The sequence below is a fragment of the Peromyscus maniculatus genome, chromosome 17 (genome assembly GCF_049852395.1).
Source record: "Peromyscus maniculatus bairdii isolate BWxNUB_F1_BW_parent chromosome 17, HU_Pman_BW_mat_3.1, whole genome shotgun sequence".
Taxonomy (NCBI): Eukaryota; Metazoa; Chordata; class Mammalia; order Rodentia; family Cricetidae; genus Peromyscus; species Peromyscus maniculatus.
In genome coordinates this window covers 48641382-48658967 of record NC_134868.1, presented here as the reverse complement: position 1 = coordinate 48658967, position 17586 = coordinate 48641382, and the positions used below count along the sequence as shown (strand labels likewise).

Sequence of the window (17586 nt, the reverse complement as noted above, 5' to 3'; positions counted from 1 at the left end):
GGCAATGTTATATTGGAGAAGCTTCAGGACACAGCATGGGGTGCCAGTCTGCTCTATAGGAAGCTTTACCTAAGAGGTGGTGTTTGAGTTTTTGAGGATCTAAACCACCAGTTAAAGCTGATTCCTATTTATTGAAAGTAACTCTGGATCTTCTGAATGACACATTTAGGTAGCTACAAGTATTTAAAGCAATCTAGAAAATCTCAGCATGGGTTGCAGGCAGAAGGGAGCAATAGACTTGAGTTATGAGCAAGAGGTGGGAGCTAGTGTAGTGAGCACTCTGTGTCATCCATGTCTCCAGAGGTGAGGAGGTAACATGGAAGCCATCCCAGTGAAGGAAGCTGAAAGTTGGTTTTAAAAAATAATATAATTCTGGGCCAGAGATGTAGCTAAATGGTAGTGTACTTGCCTAGCATGCTCAAGGACCCAGGTTCTAACCTGCAGCCCCCTAAATATACACATCTCTCTATAGGATAACAAACAGAAATAATTAGGAGAGCACAACCAAGTCCAGGCAGAGGTGTCCTGCTTCCAAGTTGGGTAGGTTGTAGACCTGGGTGCAGGAAGGGAAAGGCATTACCTAAAGACGTTGACAACACTGTGAATAGAAGAGAGGAAAGAGTGAATCATAATCATGTTGCAAGATGACTGCATAGCTCCAGGATAGTGATACTGCTTGATGGAAGAAGAAAGATGGTTGGAAAGGGAGAGGAAAGCCTTAAGTTCAGTTTTATTCCGATAAAGTTTGAGAAGTCGGTGTATCATAAAGGAAGAGGTTTTTTTTTTTTTTTCAACGAAAGCACAGGATCTGGAAGGGAATACAGATGAAAGTGGTAGTGTGCATTTTGAGAGTCCGTATGCAGCAGTAATTAATGCTAGCATGGGTAATGGTGAGTCACAGAGATACACTGTGGGAAGAGAAGCAATTAAGGGTGACATCCTAGAAAAATCACAAAATTCAGGTGTGGAATGAAGGCGATGGAACATGACTGTGAAGAGGGCGGGAGTCCCACGACTGTTGTCAGAATCCTGGGCAGATTGAAAAGAAGGAGGGGATCAGAGGCTGTGTCTAGGACACAAGAGAAACCCAATGAGATGAGGTCTCAGTGGCACCTTCAGAATATGGATGTGGGCTCCACGGTTCAGCCAATGCAGTTTGTGGAGCAGTCAGAAGAGCAGGCGTGTGGGGACAGGCTAGGGAAAAATGAATGGGACGTGGTAAGGAGAGGCAGGGCAGGAGGGCCAGAGCCCACAAGGAGTGTTTCCCACTGAGGTGAGGGAGGCAGAGGATGCACATATAGGTTCATGTCGTCAGAGAAGGAAGGAGGCCATGCAGAAGATGCAGTGTAGCTTTTGATGGCAGACATGGATGTTGATGTTGTGCCACTTCACAGCGTCAGCCCCTTAGGTATATGGCATGGGAAGGCAAATTAGCCTCTGTTCATCAGTATCTTCATCTGGGAAACGGGGATGTTGTTAGGATTCTGCCACTCCTCCAGCTGCATGACCGCACATGCGCAGTTCAGTAGCCAGGCAGGGGGCTTTCTGTCTTATATCATCCATGCGCAGCGTGGTCACACAATCTGCACATGTGTGGCGTAGCTCCACATGCGCACGTGCAGGGAAATGCTTAAAAAGCCAGTCACAGACTCCTCCCCTCTCTTCTGCTCTCTCCTCCTCCCTCCTCTCTCCCTTCTCCGCACAAGTCTCTCCAACAGGCCTGGCCATGCTCTTTCTGTCCCCCCACCCCTCCTCCAATAAAGCTCTGATACTGGGTTTTGTCCTGCCTTGTGACCTTTCCTCACAGAGTGAAAGCGCCACGTTTAAAACCAACAGATGTCAGTACCTGTGACATGGTGTGATGAGTAGGGTCCTGTCAATTTGAGGACACAGAACTATCCTTTCGATCTAAGGACAGTACTCATCACAGAAAGCTCCTAACTGATTCTTGGTGCTGCTGCCACTGTGGATCCCGAAGATGGAAGAGGAGATCTGATTGGATTAAGAACCGTCTGAAAAGAGGCCAAAGGAAAACAAACATGATGCACAACCCAAGCAAACAGACCAAGGGAGGCATCCAGACAGTAACGGCTGTGCCAGAGTGTCTGATGTGATGGTGTTAATGATTTTCAACATTTCAGGAAAGCCCCTGAAGACAGTGTTTATCTGTCCCAGCACTGGCTGAGGCTCAGTACAGAAGGCTGCCTTCTTCAATCCAAATTTGCTTCTCAAAAGAGGAGCCCTGAAAGAATTTTGGAGACACGGATAGGTTGCTTATTATCAAAATCAGAGGCAGAAGTCGGTGGTGACCTTGAAGGTGATGCTTTGGTTGCAAGTAGAGGTGAAGCCTTCTCTGCCCCTGCCTTTTGCGTGTATTGTAGTGAAAGTGATAGCCTGTGTAGCTTTCTGTATTAGTTAACAGTGTTAGCTATAACAAAGCACCTGATGAGAGTATCTTAATGGAGGAGGGATGACTTTGGCTCACAGTTCAAGAGCACAGTCCACCATGGCCAAGAAACCAGAGCTTGCAGTAGCTGGCCACATTGTTTCTGCTCTCAGGAACCAGAGAGTGATGAATGCCAGTTGTCAACTTGTCTTGTCCTTTTGAATTCCATCTGGGCTCCTAGCCCATGTGGAATGGCTCAACCCATCGTTAAGGTGGGTCTTTCCATCTCAAGTAACCTAGTTAATCCCTCAGAGGTATCCCTTGAAGTTTCTCTCCTTGGTGATTGTAGAGCCGGTCAAGTTCACAGCTCCCATGATCTCTTCACCCCTTCTCAATTTCACGTGCAAAACACATCAGTTTTATGCCGCAACCTTCTTCCTCTTATGCCCATAGGATCAAGGTCTACATTCCAAGGAAGACCTGCCTTCCATGTTTCTCTTGACAGTCTGGTCTCCCAAGATCCTCCCAGAATGGAACATTAAGGTCTGCTTTATGTCTGCCACATCAGTTCCCAGAGCTTACAAACCACATGATCAGGTTTATGACGGCAATGGCCCCACCATTGGTATCACTTTTCTGTGTTAGTTACATTTCTGGTTGCTATGGTAAAGTACCTGGCTCACAGTTTGAGGGCACAAGTCATGCTAGTGGACAAGTGATGGCAGCAGGCACCTGAGACACCTGGTCATGGTGCAAGAAAGGTATCCATGAAGCCCAGCGCTCAGCTTGCTAGCTCCTTTCTATTTAATCCCTGATGCCAGCCTGTGGAACGGTGCCAACCCTAGTCAGGGCACATCTGTTCGCTTCAGTTAATCTTATCTAGATAACCCCTCCCAGGCATGCCCAGAGACTTGTCTCCTAGGTGATCCTAGATGCTGTCCAGTTGATCCTTTTAGCCATCACAGAAGGGATTCATGTACAGACAACAACATAGAGGTTATCATTTAGATCATGAAGTTCAGAAGCTGTTAATTGCCCCGACAGCTGCATCTCTCATTGTCTATGAAACATTAGGTGAGTCACTTATTATGGGCTGTGACGAGGACAGTAGTGACCTTCTTACTTCTCCAGTGGAACTCTCATGAGGATAAGGTGACCTAGGTATGGAATCCCATATGAATGCACTCACCATTAATTTGTGATAGAAACATCTGTGGCCAGTACAAATACCTCTGTGTCCAAGGAGAATCAGACACAACTTTATTTTCTTTTCCAAATCACTTTCAAGTCCTAAAGCTGTCAGCTCAAGAGTGCCAGAGGCTACCTTAAAGTACAAGATATCACCTTTTATGTCTTAAAAACTCCAAAACATTGGAATATTAAAGCATGGTCTTAATTAGTTTTCTAGGGCCATGTAACAAATTATCCCAAATGTGAGCAACTCAAAGCAGCAGACACTTGTTACTGAATCAGGATGCGTTTCATGATGTGATCTAGGACTATAGTCAGTGCTGGGGGATGTAGATGGCTACCAACATTAACATTCTGCCATGACAGCAGCCCACTTCTTCCAGAGTATGAAGCCCAAGACCAAGAACAAGAACAAAAGACAGATATAGCTCCTTTTGTGTCCAAATCTCCCCCATCACACACCACCACTTCAGCTCTCTATTGGTCAGATTGACTTTAAGTCTTGCAGATGGAAAGCAGTACAGACCCTCCTCTTGAAGAGAGGCATGTGAACAAATGGAAGGCCATGTTTTTAAAGTCACCATACTTCTCTACAAGTCAGAGAGGAATCACCTGCAGTTTTATCTTTGACATCAAGAGAGTGAGGCAGCCAGTGTTGTAGGTACAACGAGCAAAGGAAGCCTTATCTAATTTGCCGGGGTCCAGGAAGTGCTAGGCTATTTCTTGTAAGGCAGCCACCGCAGATTGATCTGTAGCAGGATTACCAGAGAGTGGGCAGTGCCTTGGGGAAGTTTCTCAGACCCTGCTGTAGCGGAGTTTGGAATGTCAACAAAGAGAAAATGAAGTCAGCCGCAGTAAGAGGGTTATTGTGAGGATGTCTGTGGATAGTCAGTTCATCTCAAACATTAGAAATGACCTAGTACCAGTTTGGCCCTGGCTGCCAACTCAGCCAGTGTTGACTGAATCTTGATCAAGTGTCAGACACCATTTGTTTAATATCTGTGTATAAGTTCTCCAGCACCGCCCCCCCCAATACACACAGTGAGGAAATTAATATTCTCCTTCTTGGGTAGGAAATGAATGTTCTGGAAGGCTCTAGTTATTGTCCAAAGTCACACAGCCAAGAGAAGACACCAGCTTTGACTCCCAGATTGTAAATATTACATCACAGCCCCTGCTTTGAAAGTAGGAAAATTGTAGCTGCAGATTGCATCGTGGGTTACATTGTGTTTCTTAAAATGTAGCAGGCACCTAATGTGGCCCATGGAGGGTAAGCTGTAAGATTACCTCATTCTTTGGAACGCCCCTTCCTCTTGACAGCCTGGTTTGTACTAACATTTAAAGTGGGAGTGGGTGGATGGTTGTTGCTTTTGTTTCTGTTTTTTGAGTCTCTTCTATAAATTCAAATCTGTCCCATTTTCAGGTATGGTTGTAAATTCCTTACCACATGTGGCACATCTTCTTCTAGTGCATAAAAGCACATAATCATACAATTAGTGTAACAGACAACAAAATTACCAAACTTTGAATATGTGTTTATAATTACACTTTATACACTCAATGCAAATCTCAACAGACCCCACTTGGAATCTTTCTTAGTCTTTGCTGGTTAGTTAGGTTCATTTTTTTTTTTTTTACCCTTCCCATGCCATGTTTATGATAGGCTTTGATTTCTTTCTCTGTCCTCCAGCTTGTATAAATCATTCATGTGTGTATTCATTCAGTCAATCAACAAACATTTGTTTGTTGATCTCAACATATACTTATAGAGCATTTACTATGTAGTAAGCATTTTCATACTTGGTAGTGAACCACTGCTATGGACCCAGAGAAGTAATAGACACCATTACTCTAATAAACACATGCAGGTCATTGTATTAGTCTGTGACTGGGTCCTTTGAGAAGCAAATTCCCAGAGAAGATTAGCTGTATAAGGGTTTTACTAGAGAAAGTACATATGGAAACAAATGGGAGACCTCGTGGGAACAGGAAGAGCTGTCAGACCTCAAGGCTAATACAGAGTGAGGGAGAGGGAGAGGGCAGGTATGATAAAGCCACTCTAGACTTTTGTGCTGTGTTAGAAAGGAGGACTGCTTGGGAAAGAACCACAGTTTCTCCAGAACAACCAGTCTTCCAGGAAAGGGCCCTCCTGTCATCCCTGTTGGACTGGGTTATGGTCTGGAAACAAGCTGGGAAAGCAGAAGGGTCAGCACTGGGATGCTTCCTTTATTGTTCTCAGGTGAACGGCAGGTCTGCACTCTCAGGGCCACCGCTGACTCAGGAAGCCATGCTGTTCTAGGCTGAGTGGGAGAACTAACAAAGGATATCCTCAATCCCTTTCCACTGGAGGAGAGCTGAGAGCGCTCTGTGGCTGGACCGCTCAGCTAGAAGAATGGGATGTTCGGTAGCCAATTGAAGGAGCATGTAAATCTAAACCCCGAAAGCCAGAGAGGGGAATTGAAAAGCTCCACGCAGGGAAGAGACCTGTTGAGAGCTGATCTTCTCCCAACTAATCAGTGGTTGACTCGAGGATGTGGCAAGACACAATAAGGAAGTTAGACTGCGGGTAAGTGCCCTTCTGGAGGATAGCATCAACAGCGAATGAGCAGAAGCTGGGAGAGGGCTTGAAATGCAAGAAAGGTGTCACATGATCCCCAGTGGATCTAATTCCCAGATTCCTGGCTCGGGTCCTAGAAAGGAGCCATTCTCAAAGGGAAGTATTACATAAAGAAACATAGATTTAGGGGAAAATTCAGGTGAATAGTATGGTATTTATGGTCTCCCTGGCACAGCTCTGTATAGCTCTCAACAGACAATTCAATGCTGGAGTTACAGGCTTATCTTTCTTCCTCCCGAGTCCTCCTAACTACCCCAGAAGTCAGTCAACAAACTCATAGAGCAATGTTCATGGGCCATCTGTGTATCTCTTGACATTTGTCTACTTGAGAAAAGCCATAAATGAAAAAAGAAAACAAAAAACAAAAATAAAAACAACCAAAGCCATACAATCATAGGATGGTTATAAACAAGTTTGTTGTCAAGTGGTCAAGGGCCCAGCCAACTCATCCCTGCCTTGGTCTTTCTGTTTTTTTCTGGGAGAATTCTCTTTTATGCTCTCTAAGTCTATGTGGAATACATATGTAGAACACATGGCAGTTAAGAGCACCCTTATGCTGGTACCTATACAAGGAATTATAGCATCATCTGAAGTCCTTGAACCATCCATGCAGAACTCACCCACAGCAACATGCATTGGGTATAAACTTCATTTCTGATGGTTTAAACATTCAGGCAAGACAAAAACTTCCCATCAGAATTTTACAAGTCAATCACAAAGTCTCATGAGAAGGAAGAGCAGACCGTGCAAAGGTTTGAAACATCCTTTTGTAAAACCCCTTTCCCAGGAAGACACACTCTTGGTGCTGTCTATCATTCCTCCTCCTCACCCCTCCCATCCTTTTCATCCCCTTCTTCTTTTCATTCACTGCATCCTTCCTGACCAGGCTGCCACTTGGTTCCAAACCCTGGAACCATTTTCGATTCCATTCACATAAAAACTGAACATGTAGGACAGCCTCGAGGGCTACATGCACCTAACAGTCCTTCCTTCAGGCGTGTCTTTGTCCCGCTGCCAGCTTCTCGCCTCTTTCTCTCAGCTCCAGCTGCAGAGACTTCTTTGTTTCCTCTGAAGAGCTCATTAGCAAGGTCTTGTCCCTGGCCTTATCTCTTGCTGGTCCAGCTTCGATGCTTTCCCGGCAACCACGACAACCACATGGCAAGTGGCTGCATGTGGCTGGGCCCCTCCTTCCCATGTCCCTGTCCTTGGTCCTCTGCCCTTCATTGTTTTTATTCGTGTCTCCAGAGTGATATGTAATTTACTTATTCCACTCATCCATATTCTGCATACCAACTACAAGATCCTGGCTTCTGCCACTTTGGTTTCCTGCTACATCGCCATCGCATTAAAACAGTGCGTGGCTCTAAGTTTATATAAAGCACAAATATCGGGATTGCCATATTTGAGTATTGTCAGATGAGAGGACAGGGCTGAGAAAGCCAAGTGGCTCGCCCCAGTCACAGGACTGGGAATGGTAAGGCCTATGTTCCAGTTCTAGTCTGCCTGCCCAGCCCCCAGGTGTAGTGGGTAGCCATTCCAGCTTGGATCTGGAAGTTCCAACCCCCATTGAGACTCTGTCAACCGTCATGCCTACGAGGCGGGGCGAGGGGAGGCGCTGGAAACCCGAGAGTTGGATGGGCCAGCGCTCTCTCTAGGCATGCTCTCTGTGCCTGGACCCTGGACGGTGGAGGTTGACTGTGCAGAACTCCAGAGAACACCGCTGGATTGCGATACACCTTCCCCAGACTCCCGCAACCTATCTATTCCTTCATTTGTAAGTCATCCACTAAATAAATCTTCCTTTTAACTACATGGAGTGGCCTTTATAATTTTCCCCAATATCTGGCGCCCAACGTGGGGCACGAACCCACGACCCTGGGATTAAGAGTCCCATGCTCTACCGACTGAGCTAGCCGGGCTGTCTAGTCTGCCTGCCCAGCCCCCAGGACCATGTCTTTCCCGACAGTCTATGATTCCCTTTATTTCCCATAGTCAGTAAAGAGGTTTCATGGCACCAGCAGGAAGCTGCTGTTTGATGTATCTCTGAATTTTAGGTCAGAGAGCCAGGCTGTGAGAGACTAGGATAAGCCAAAAAAAAAAATGGGGAGGAAACATCAACAAAGGAGCAAGTGAAGGGGGTGTGCGTCCCTGTGGTTGATGAGATCACCCGGGCTGGATGGCACACACAGATGGGGAAGCAGGGACACGCATGAGCCAGCCAAGTGTTCCATTTAGATGTCACACACACAGCTGTCTAATTGGCGCTTGCTGTTTATTAACAGAAGCAGCTTCGCCATCTAGAAATGAGAGTTCATCAAAATAGTGCCAAGGATGCACCTCAAGAAATGTCACTCCCTCCTCATCACCACTGCAGCTTCGTTTTTCCTCCCCAGCAGCCTGTTTTGTGCGTTGGGAATGATGTAAGACAGTATCCTCTGTGGGACCAGCCACCGCAGGCAGGATGTGTCTACGATCCCAGGATCTGTGGAAATGGCGGGGGGCTAGAGTCCACGCCGCTCCCGTGTGCTGCACATAACCCAGCTCCTGCAGCAACTGGTGAGATGCAGACCATCGCCTGACAACTGCAGCCCTCACAGGGCTTCTCTGAGTCCTTCTCCTTCCCACACACCAGTCACCAGCCAAGAAAGGTCATGGGCTAGAAGCAGATAATTATGCTGTCTCAGGAACTGAGGGTTTCCTCTGAGGACCACAGGAACGCAATTCATTTCTTCAGGCTTTCTTCTTCAGCATTAACAAAGTCAACCAAAAAAAAAAAAAAAGATTTTCTTTTTCTTCCTGCCCACCAGTGCCAGATGAGAGCAAGTCAGCATGAATTTTAATCAGGATGTCTTGTTTTTTCAGCCCTGAGTTTTTCATAATCAATTTCTTTTTGTCTATTAACTAAAAGCAAATAGTTAGAGGGTGTGAGAATCAATCGATCCTAACCCCAAGAATCCAATTGCTTACACTTAGAGCTAAACTCTGGTGAATGCTTCTATAGAAGCCAAATTTACACGAGGGGGAACCCCAAGAGCTTTACTTATCCTTGTGAAATGATTTCCTCCCAGGCATCTTTAAAAGGGTGAGCTAGCACTGTTAATGAGTTTCCACCAAATGCCCCCCAGTTTTTCTATTTCCTTTCCTTTCTTTCCCTGGGATGTATCTGTGGTGAGGATGAGATCTACATGGACCCTCCTTGTCTTGACTTTTCTTTTTCCCATACCTAGCAGTTTTACTTTGCTGTAAGTTTTCCTTCCGGGGTCTTGGCCCTCTGGCCCATGGGAGGTGTGTGGAAGAGGCTGTCATGTAAAATGGAATACCCTGGGGTCAGTCAGCACATTGTTCTGTGGCTAGAGCAGGCTGTAGAGATGGAGTTTGAAGACGAACAGACACGTTGACTGCTCCTGCCGGGCTTAATGAGGAGATGGCAGTGTCTCAGGGGACTACAGAGCCCAAGAGCAGTGTTTCCGAGCCTCATCTGCCATGTTAGGTCCTCTTTCTCTTGATCTTAAGGACTGTGACCAACCCAGGGGCATTCGCCACAGAAACAGACTATTTAAGCACTCAGAAGGCGGGGAAGCCACCAGGTGTCAGCAGGCAATGTCCTGAATTCCAGGCCTTTCTTAGCTTCTGGAAGGCCCTTGGTTTGTAGCAGCAGAATTCAAATTTTGATGTGGCCATTTCGTTTTTTTCTTTCCTATCCATATGAGCCAAACATTTTCAAAATAGTTAACACTTAATTCCTATGTAGGTTTCTTTGGCATCACTGTGACTAAATACCCAAGAAAAACAGCTAAGAGGAGGAAAGATTTTTTTTCCTGCCTCAAGATTTCAGGGTATTCATTCCATGATTGGAGGGAAAGCAGGGCAGGGCACTTCTCTCCACGACAGCATACATGTGATGGAGTCACCATTGACAGCGTGGCAGACCAAACAGTGGTGAGTACCCAGCACCGATGCTAGGGGCTAACCTTCAACAGCCCAGAGCTTGTGACCCACTGCCTTCAGCTGCCACCTCCTATAAGTTCCAAATTCGCACAAGCCCAAGAACAAGGCTCCCAACATCTCCTGCTGGGAAGTTTCAGACTCAATCCATCATGGTTCCCTTCTGTGGAACAGTTTGTCCCTCTCGTAGTTTGCTGTGAACATGGAAGTCAGATGGGACGTTCCAGACTTGGCTTGGGAATGGCTTGCACTGCATCTCCACATCTGTTATTGCTGGTCAGGAAAGAGTCAAGAGGTGGCAGACATGTTCGAGCGCCTTCCCTTACTGCCATCCTTGCTTTTCCTTGTTTCCCATTCCACCTCTGGCTCCACTGCCCTTTGTAATCCCAGGCTACTCCCTCAAAAGACTCCGGCACTGCTATGTTGATGAAAATCTTGCTTTCTGTACCTTAAATGTCTGAGGCAGGACTCCTTAGATGTTTGAAAGTCTGTTGAGACAGAATGATCACATAAGGAAAAAAAAAATCACTAATGGTACTTTACTTAATGTGTGGGTCTTGTTATCCGATCTTAATTAAAATGAGGAAGATCTTATTTAGTGAATTATAAGATCATCTTATAACATAAAGTTAAGAATGTGATGATTTCCTTCTGAGTAGCTGTATTCATCGTGTATTAACCACTTGCAAAGGGCTCTCATTAATTTGCTTATTCCTCACTAATGTCCTCCATATGTGTCTTACTTATACCCATTTTAGAGATTGTAGAACTGAGACTCAGAGAGGTGAAATAATTTGCCGTTGGTTCCTGGTATAGAAGGTGTCCCATGACATCCCACAGCCATGTCTCTGGTGTCCTCCTGAGACTCTTGGGAGGATAGCTTTGAAAAGTTAAGATAAGGTACTATAGACCTCTCCCCTTCTCTGCAGGATGCACTTTCTTTTGTTTTGGTCCAGATCTGGATGACCTGGAGAATGCCACAGTAGACCACAGGCTTTCACGTCCTCTTTGTGATCTTACTCTGTCCTCCTCTAGCTTCTCCTTACATTTATAAGAGAGAGTTTGGCTCTTTTTAACAAACACACTGGCAGCTATGGGTGGGAGATATATGGATATGCATGTTGGCTGAAGGTTTCTGTGTTGTAGCTGGTGCTGGTTGTCATGTGAACCCTGACACTGGAGAGGAAGTTGTCGTAGGAATTCTCTCTCTGGATTTGCCATTTTGGCGTTTAGTCACTTCTGAGGAGATGCACAGAAAATCACTGAACTTGGAACCAAATGGCAGACAGGGTTGGGTGTGTCCCTATGGTGCTGCCCTTGGGCAAGCCACAGGACATCAGCACATGCAGAGAAAGGGCAGCTGGAGCATGAGTTCATCTTCTTAGTCCATGAGCAGATGATGAATCCGAGGCAGGAGAGGACGCCACAACACTGTGGGGCAGCCATTTTGTTCTCCTCTCTGAATCACAGTAGGTGAACTTATATCAGATTTGAGGGATTTGATCTAATTATTGCTAAAAATGTGTACTAAAAAAAACTACATTAGCATGCTGGTGCTGTGGCTAGCACTAGCCAGGCAGCTGGGGTGCCAGAGTCCATTCCAGGGTCCTCTGCACAGGTATAGATTCTCACCTTCCCTTTCATCCCTGTGGTGTCTTCCTCTGCATCCCAGCTCAGCACCCTGTCTCTGCCAGCAGAATGACTCCTGTTCCTGCTGCTCTGAGATACAGCTCGCCCATGTTTTTTTTTCCCCCCCTATAGCCTTTATCCCTGTCCCTCCTTCAGACTTTCCCTCCCGTCCTACCCAAACTCACCCCTACCAGCTCTGTCCTGGGCTTCTGTGGCTTGGCCTCTACAACGTCAACCCATTCTGCCCCAGGCCAGTGTTGGGCATAGCCTGCCTCAGCCTGTTGCTGACCCTTGCTGCCCTGAACACATCAGGGATCAGCGGGTGTGGTCAGTGCCCTAGGTTTTCAGAAGCCATGCTCTGCAGGAAGTTTTAATGTGAGCTGAACATGGGGACATGTTATTTCAGATGGTGTGCTGGCTTGTCTCCAGCTACTGAAGACTAAAGGGCTTGAGAGAGAGAGGAGAGAGAGAGAGAGAGAGAGAGAGAGAGAGAGAGAGAGAGAGAGAGAGAGAGAGAGAGAGAGAGAAGTGGAGGTCAGTTGAACAGAACAGTGGTTCACCTATACAAAAATTACCTGCTGTACCACGAATCTTAAAAGGTCTTATTAATAAAAACAAACCAAGGAACCAGATATTGGGGTGAATGCTGAAAGATCAGAGAAACAGAACCAGCCACAGCTAACCTCACCTCCCAGTTCCTCAGCTGATCTCGTTTCCTCAAACTGGAAGCCTCTGAGTCCTCATCCAAATGGATCTCAGCTGAACAACTGCTCAAAAGCCTAAAAGCTTAACAAGACTCTAGTTCCTGGTTTTCACACCTTATATACCTTTCTGCTTCTTGTCATCACTTCCTGGGATTAAAGGCCTGTGTCACCATGCCTGGCTATTTCTAGTGTGACATTGAACTCTCAAAGACCCAAATAGATCTCTGCATTCGGAATGTTAGGATTAAAGGTGTGTGTGTGTGTGTGTGTGTGTGTGTGTGTGTGTGTGTGTGTGTGTACACCACCATTTTCTGGCCTCTATATCTAGTGGCTATTCTGTTCTCTGACCCCAGATAAGTTTATTAGGGTGCACAATATATTGAGGAACACAATATCACCACAACCCACTGTTTCTTCACTTTTTTTTCTATCTGTGGAAAAAAATGAATGTGTTTCATATAGCTGTAGAAATGAAGGAAGATAGCACCATGGGTTATGTTTCCAAGCATATCCAATTAAAGAAATGTTTGGTTGTTCCAGACTAGCACCATACTTACAAAGTTCTGTGGTGATGTAAAGTTTCTGTGTCCACTCATAGTGTGGTGCCAGAGGCACATGTGGCTGTGGACACTTGAAATGCAGCTATTGTGAAGGATCAACTGACTTTTGATAGTATTTAACTTCAATTTTTTTATATTTTAATAACCACACATAACTGTGGCTACCGTAGTAGGGAGCGTAGCCTTCTTCAACTTGAGTACTACTATGGATCCATCAAATATTAGCATCCTACCCATCTATCATCTTTATGCCACTTCTGTCTCGCCCCGTAGGGCAGGTGGAATACAACTGCCTTTGGTCTCCAAAAGTTAGATCTGCCTCAAGACCCCACCTCTGTGCCTGCCAGTCACATCAGACTTAGCAGTTGACTTAGCCTAAAACTGAGCCTCACATAGAAGATGAATAAAAAGATTAGTGATTGCAAGAGACCACTTGCTATTTCCCGTGTGCTATATCTCCATAGTACTGTCATTTAGTAACTCAGTCTTCACTGCATCCCAATGAGGTCTATGCATCACTGTAGTGTACCCATTTTATGTGCCAGGAAACTGAGGCACAGCCACAGAGGTAGCATGTGCTAAGATTTCAGTTCAGACATTTGAAAGTGAAGCCTTCTCTCTGACAACTACTGTAGTGTTTCTGTCATGGTACCTGACAGAGGAATCCTGACCTAGCACCTTGAACCTTCTCAGTATTTACTCTATATGACTATGAACTCTGAACTTTTTTAAAAGTAATTCCATGACTGACCTAAGCTTGTGCCAGTTAATTCTGACACTGCCAAGGGTTAGTACACACTTTACAACCAAAAGACACAGTGTTCACCAGACCTACATTTCAGACATCACCTGTAAGCCTGGGCTCCTCTGCCCACCTGTACTTCCCATTAGCAATGCATCTCCGTGTTCCCAGGGTTGCCTCAAGTTCAACAATTCACTTGAAGGAATCTCAAGATCCAAGAAAGAGCTAGACATTTGGTTAGCTATACTTGGATACAAATAGGAACCAGCCAAATGAAGGTACTGAAGACAAGATCTGGGGGAGGGAGCATTCCTGGGGCTCCTGCACCCCATCCTTGTGAAATGGGGACACACTGTCCTCCCGGGACATTGAGGCACTGGCTCAGGAAGCTAGGTGGAGCCCTGGGGCCAGCAGTTGTGACCATGGCTTCATTGTGTAGGTGAACTTGGCTGAATCAGTGGCTGTAACTGTACTCTGGGCTCCAGCACTCTATGCTCCCTGAGGCTGGGCAGGCATGCTTTTGCCTCTGCCCTCTAATCCTGTAGCTGATATTTTTAAGTGTGACTAACTTCTGTTCTGGAACTGCCTCAGGACTCAGCAAGGACATCACTTTCCCACTGCAAACTATCATATCCCATGGCCAATAGGAAAGATTCCTCTAAGTGTTGAAAAGGCCAAAATCTTCCGTAAGAATCTTTTAAAATTAGCATATAGTAAATAAATAAGATAATAGCTTTGTTATGATGTCTTCCCACATGCACATGAACTCTGCAGACTGTAGATTCTGCAGACTACCACACCTACCCCAGCCACTTTTCTGGTGACTAGAGATAAGGTAGGAACACAAACATCTTTGCATTTTCAGTCAGTCCGGGGCACATGCATTTTCTCCTTTCCTCTTCATGAGGCTCCCGTGAGAAAGATGCTATCGATGTCTTTGTTTTAGAGATTAATGAGGCTAAAAAAGTTAACAGTGTTGTCCATAAACATCCCTCGTAACTACTGTTGTGAGGCTGGGTGTTTGTTTGTTGCTTTGTTGAGAAAGAGGGAGATCATGGAGGCCAGAAGAGGGTGTCAGATTCACTAGAGCTGGAGTTATCCCAGTGGCTGTGAACTACCTGACATAGGTTCTGGGAACTGAACTCAGGTCCTCTAAAACACTAGCAATCACTCTTAGCCACAGAACCACTTCTCCAGCCCCTGGTGTGATATTAACTGTCAACATACAACTGTGACATTTTCTAACTGTCAATCACAAGTTCTTTGAATATACAAGGATAATAAGTGGAATATGCAAGGATAATAAATGGATGAGGAATAGGAGAATGAAGCTCTGAGTCTCCCTGAAAATATGGGCTGGAAATGGACTTGTTCAGAATGGAGTGTGGGTGAGCCATGTGCACAGCTGGAGTTGTTTCTTCCAGATGTGGCAGCTGATCCCTTTTTCTGATTTCTCTTACGTGGTTGGTGAGGAAAGGTTATATACTACATTGTTTCTGTGCCAGGTCTTATAATAGCATAGACAATATGGAGTTAGAAAGCTACAGCCCCAGACTTTGCGCGGGGCTTTGATGGCCAACAAATGGTTACAAAATGAAGTCAGGTGGTCAGTGGGATAATCAAGGTGAGCAGCTAGGACCAGGCTCCGAGTCTGGAGGAAGGGTAAGGCAAGAGGAGCATCATGGAGGTCGGAGGACAGAATAAGATTGCCAAGGCCTTTAAGTGAGAAGTAACTTAGCAAATTCTTGCTCTATGCAGGAGTGGAAAGGTGTACAAGTCCCTATTCACTCTGCTGCCCAGCTGGTGGGGCCCAATGGTGCCTGAAATCTTAGGGTTTTGTGAGCTTCTTGCTCTGTTTACATTTGCCTGTGAGGCTAAAACCCCAAAGAAGGAGCATCACCCCCAGGGAGGAGCTTGGATGTAAGGGCCTAGATCTCAGGAATGACAAGCATGGATGTACCTGGGTGTTGGGGGCTCTGTCGGGCTTTTGCATTTGTGAAGCAGTGATGTTGGCTTTCCTTTGATAATCCCAGGGGTCCCTGTGGCTCTAACATTTCATTATTCTGAGATTTTGTGGAAAAAAAATGTTTTGCAAAGCAAATGAATAGTGTAAACAAGATTATAAAGAGAATGTTTGCCTTCTTAAGGGAATAAACTGTTCTAAAATGCACCAGGAGCATTCATTTGCATATAAACAATGCAAATTTTATATAAGCAGAGGAGGCTTTTTTTTAGGGTCTTTGGTAAGTTAATTACAAATACTTTTTTTGGCCAATTTTGCAAGTCTGTGTGTATTAGGAAGCGGCATATTCAAATTCTTTGTAAATAGCCTATACCTTGGACTGTTCATGATTTCTGTTCATGATAGCTGAATTTTCTCAAATTACTTCTCTGTCCCATGGGCTATACCTGTATGGGTTTTGTTTTCCAGGATAGATTTGAATACATTCATTCTGTGCCTATCTGATGTCAACTGAACCCATCTGCCTTTGAGCATTTTGAGTCAGCACGGTCCTGCCCTGCAGCATCCAAAGGTCTGGCTGCACTCACAACTCACACTGTCTGCGGTCTTCTGCATCTTTCTCATCCCTCATACGTCTGAGCACTTCTTACCTCCCCTCCCTCTGCTCACCAGACTACACAGAATTCCACTAAAATGGAGCACTGCAAATATTTCACTCATGGAGACAATCACATTTAAGATTTGAGCGTTATTCCGAGGTGGCGGTGTCACAACGGTGTACAATCATCCTCCTGCCCTCATCTCCCCACATTCTCTTTCTCCCCTCCCCACTGTTTCCTGTGCCCTTCATTCTCCAGACAGCTACTCTTCTCAGAAACAGTGTGTCTGATCTGACCCCCTGTCATCTGACCCCCTTTCATAAGCATAGAAATTGCCTATCACTTCCTGAAGCTTGGCCATTTTCTTAAGGCTTTCTTCTCTATTCCCAAGTGGCTGTTGAAAATAGCCAGTTACATCTGGTTGTGTCAGGGTGAATTCAGGCAAGGATTGTCTAGGGGAATGCATGCTTTCTTTAAGGATCCTTAGAGATCTGGGCAAGTAAAATGGCCAGGCCAATTTCCAAGCAGAATGAACGATCTGTGCGAATGGACATTGCAGAAGGAGACCATGACAGGGACAGGAACCTCAAGCAACCTCCAGAATCATGATGGGAAGGAGTTATCCCGAGGGCACCATTGGCCAAAAGGTGGCCCAGAGTCAGAAAGCTACTGTAGGTTATAATGTCCTTCTGTTCTGTGGGAATATGCTTCTCCATTCTGGAGTAGGATGCTGTTCCATGATGCTGAGACAACAGTGGACGTGAACTGAAGTAGGAGGTCAGCATATTGGTAGTTGATTGCTTGCAACATGATGGGGAAAAGGAACCACAGGAAGAAAGCCCTGAAACCCGTCTTTAAATGAGGGAGTACAGGAAGGGAGGAATAAAAACGGCAGGTGTTCCCTTGAGGGATACACTTGAACTTGGATTTCATTGTACTATCTGAGAGAGTTGAGCCAAGGCGCTAAGCCTCTGTCTACCGTCTGCTTTTGGGAATACAGAATGAATAGTTTTTGGTGCTGGGGGTGAAGCTTAGGCATAGCACATGTTACACATTAGGTAGGCACTGTAGTGTTGAGCTACATACCTAACCCTGTTTGTTTTCTTACTTTTTTTTTTTTTTGAGATAGCACCTTACTAAGTTGCCGTGACTGGCCTTGAACTCACACTGTCCCAGACCTTAAATTTGTGATTCTCTTGCCTCAGCCTCCTGGACAGCTTGGATAATCAAATCAGTCAAAAATCATGACT

General features: G+C 45.5%; 1 protein-coding gene and 1 non-coding gene across 2 annotated transcripts in view; one reads left to right on the top strand and one right to left on the bottom strand.

The window, feature by feature from the left end:
- Positions 1-17586, top strand: part of Zmat4 (zinc finger matrin-type 4) — a 392976-nt gene that overhangs the window by 367932 nt on the left and 7458 nt on the right. The gene's annotated exons all lie outside the window — the stretch shown is intronic.
- Positions 8041-8113, bottom strand: Trnak-cuu (transfer RNA lysine (anticodon CUU)). Its single transcript has one exon. It is a non-coding gene; the product is annotated as a tRNA-Lys (tRNA).